Below are 3,782 nucleotides of genomic sequence, written 5' to 3' on the forward strand. Positions count from 1 at the left end.
CAATGTAACGTGATCCTCTCCAGCAAGTGATGGCAAAGCGGGGCGTCATCACGACTTTACACATTGTGTCTTTACCTCCGCGGCAGAGGCTCCTCTGAACCCCTGAGACCGACTCACCGAACCTCTGGGGTTCGACCGAACCAGGTTAAGAACCACTGAGCTAGACTTTATCTGTTACACATTCATGGGAGAAAAACGTAAAAAGGCATAACCAACTGCAAATAAATGTTATAATGCCAATGTTTTTTTACACCAATGCCACTTTTTATTTAGCATAAACATTAAGATGATTGTTTGAGTTAAAGGTTTTATTAACTGTTGTGATTTGTTGTTTTAATATTTCAGATTAAAGGGTCTTTTTGCAGCGTAGTTTTACAGTTTTTGCTGTTTTGGAGGCACAGTGCAGCTGCGCCGCAGTAACCGCAGCGTTTGTGTGTGGAGTTAACATGATCCCACTGTGCATGACAGAGTCCTCTCAGAATCTCCAGTTTCCTCCAGACGTCCAGAGACAGGCGTGTTGAGTTAATCTGTGGTGGACAGCAGAGCGGTTCAGGGTGTTCCCTGCCTTTACCACTTTAATCCCTTTCAGGTACAACCCTGCAACCAGAACAGGATTAAGCTGCTATGGAAAATTGATGTATGGTTGGAGCTTGTTGCTTAACGCCTGTGTCCTGTCGGATGGCTCCTCGGCTGATTTCAGTCAACTTTTCCTTCCTTTGTGTTGCTCTCAGGAATCCACCATGCTCCTCTCTGACCTGCTGTCAGAACCAGAGACGGTTTTCCCAGAAGGCCTTCTGTGTTCTGGGATCTGTAAATTGGGCTGTTGTTGCTTTACTTGCAGCCGTCATGGCTGCCACTGTGTGACCAGCAGCATGTTAACTCTGGAAATGTTTCTGTTATGTCTCCTGATCAACACAATCAGAGGAAATGATAATGTTCTGGTTCCACTGGGCTTAATGAAGGCAGCCTTCAGGTTCTGCCAGTTAAATGTTGATGAAGTGAAATCAGCTGGAAAAACATTTGGAGGTTTACGGTTCTGGAGCCGAAAGGTTCTGTTGACCCAACAAGGAAGGATGAAGTCCGTCAGTCTGGAAAGGTCCATATGGTCATTTTGGAATGATTAGTATCCTGATTATATAAAAATATTACAACACATATGAAAACACAGATCACCTCTGGAGTAGATTCCCAGACGACCGACCACCAGCGTGAGAAAATACATGAAACCCAACAGATCCAGTTCCCTGGAGATGGGAACTACATCTACAGGGATGTAGTTCCCATCTACAGCGCCCTGGAGATGGGAACTACATCTACAGGGATGTAGTTCCCATCTACAGCGCCCTGGAGATGGGAACTACATCTACAGGGATGTAGTTCCCATCTGCAGCGCTCTGCAGATGGGAACTACATCTACAGGGATGTAGTTCCCATCTACATCGCCCTGCAGATGGCGCTCCTAACATGTTTGATGGTAAAGTTTGTGAAAAGCTGAACAAATACAGCTTGTTTTTAGAGATTCCCAGGAAAACAAACATGTCAGAGCTGCATCTGAATGATTGTACTGTAGAAAGTTTTGGTCATAAACAGAAACAAAACAAAGACATGTCAGCTGCAGAGACGCCTTGCAGTGAGCACGGTGGTGGCGGGTGGTGGTCTGGGATTATTTCTGCAGCTGCTGGATCAATCAGCTGCTCATCCCAGAGTCAAACATGAAGCATCTGGTGCTCAGCTTGATCCAAACTGGGTCAAATCTACAGCAAATCTACAGCAGAATGGCCCAGTCAAAGTCTGGAGGGCTAAGAAATCGGATATCTGGAAAAGCCATGAAACTGAAGCAGCAGTGTAAAGCAGAATCATGAAGATGTGAGGAGCTGGTAGTGAAGTGATGCTGCTGAAGGTTATAGGATTTATTAAATGATGAGGTGAAAGCTTTGACATGATTGTAGCCTCAGCTCAGCAATGTTTTTCTAATAAAATCATCTTTTCCTCTCGGCTGAGCTGGTTCTACCTGACTTCACACTGCGTTCGCCGTGTTACTTCTGACAAATGTAAAAATCAGCAAGAATATTTTCCACATAGCCAGTTACTGATGAAGGACGGAGCTGCTGTGGGTCTGATGTTGGCTCCTGACCAGCAGAAGCCTGAAGAAGAAGAAAGATGCTTTCTCTTTTCATTACCGGCTAAACTCTCCAGGCAGCTAATTCCTGCTAGCCTTTAGAGCCTTACCTTAAACTGCTGCTGATGCTTCCCAGCACCATGAGGGCGAAGCCGGGCCGCTGGCTGAGGGGACGGCTCACATCCTGTCCCGTCGCTCGTCCTCTGCAGCTGGACGATGGAGCAATGAGCCGTTCAGCTGCAGCTGTTTAGCCAGGGAAATAATCAAGTTGACCAGGCAAGGGGAAAGATACTGTACATATGTCAACTGGAGTTTCTTCTTCGCGGCTGCCCTGGTGTGGGTTAGCTAATGCGCTTTCCTGGACTGAAATTTCTTCAAGGATGTTTATCCTGGATGGCTGGGCTTCTGCTGGCTGAGTCAGTTAAAGCTGTGAGCTCACTCTCCATGTCTTCTCTGATTTCTCTTTCTCTCCGTTTCTTTCAGGCCTGGGAGTAAGTGACCTGTGAATAGAGTCGCTCTGGGGATTTTCTAAAGGACTTCTTGATTCTGTAACATTGTTGGAACATCGGACGTTACAAAGGCCAGGAGGTATGTGAGAGTGAAATTAGATTTTCTGAAACTTGTTATCCTTTCATCTCAAAGTTACTTCTGAACCCTGCAGGACTTTAGTTACAGTAGTTGTTTGGGTGTAAAGCAAAGTTAAAGCAGGAATAAAAGCTGTTTGTGTTTTTTGCGCTCGGCCTGCAGACTTTTGCTCAGAGCTCCTTCTGCTCCACATTTTAAGAAACCCAGCAGATAAAAGAAATATTTCTGATATCCAGGAAACCAATGCTAGATTGTTTTTACATGTATTATAATTTATTATTATTTATAATAAGTAGTGATGGGAGGATTTAAAAACGTGATTGATTTGATCAGAAGGTTTTGTTGAAAGGTGTGAGTGATCATTTCAAACCAGCCTTTATGTATTAATCCATATTAGTGAATACTTGGATATTAAAGTGTTTTACTGACAGGTGACTGTGGTCACTAATAGATCCACAGACATGGATTCATTTCACCCAGACTGATGTTTTCAAGCCTTTATTTCTGTTAAATGTGACGATTTCCTAATAAAAATGACACTAGTGGTTATAACATTACATCAGACCAATGAAACGACACTTTAAAACAAAATGTGGGTTTAAACATGTTTAAACCATCCAGTGTATTGAATAAAACTCCATCTTTGTTCAGCTTCCATGTTGCTTTAAAGCTATAAAATGTTATTTTCTTCTCCAAGGACAAAGATGAGACATAAAGACCTGAGAGGGGTCAGATTCATGCAGGCAACATGCTTAAGCACATCACACACACACGCGCACGCACACACACACACACGCACGCACGCACACACACACAGACATACACACACGCACACACTCTGACACACACTCTGACACACACACGCACACACACCCCCACACACGCACACACACAGACACACGCACACACTCTGACACACACTCTGACACACACACACGCACACGCACACTCTGACACACACACACACACACACACACTCTGACACAGACACACGCGCACACACGCACGCACACGCACACACACACACACACACGCACGCACGCACGCACGCACACACACACACTCTGACACACACACA

At 44.8% G+C, this 3,782-nt stretch overlaps 1 protein-coding gene across 3 annotated transcripts in view; it reads left to right on the plus strand.

Moving 5' to 3' along the window:
• lingo2 (leucine rich repeat and Ig domain containing 2) overlaps positions 1-3,782 on the plus strand; it is a 197,955-nt gene that overhangs the window by 60,445 nt on the left and 133,728 nt on the right. For all 3 annotated transcript variants that reach the window (XM_008421026.2, XM_008421021.2, XM_008421024.2), the window contains one exon: positions 2,603-2,707. The gene's annotated coding sequence lies outside the window, so the exon portion shown is untranslated. The remainder of the gene's footprint in view (positions 1-2,602; positions 2,708-3,782) is intronic.

This window comes from Poecilia reticulata, linkage group LG10, assembly GCF_000633615.1.
Source record: "Poecilia reticulata strain Guanapo linkage group LG10, Guppy_female_1.0+MT, whole genome shotgun sequence".
In the NCBI taxonomy this organism is placed as follows: Eukaryota; Metazoa; Chordata; class Actinopteri; order Cyprinodontiformes; family Poeciliidae; genus Poecilia; species Poecilia reticulata.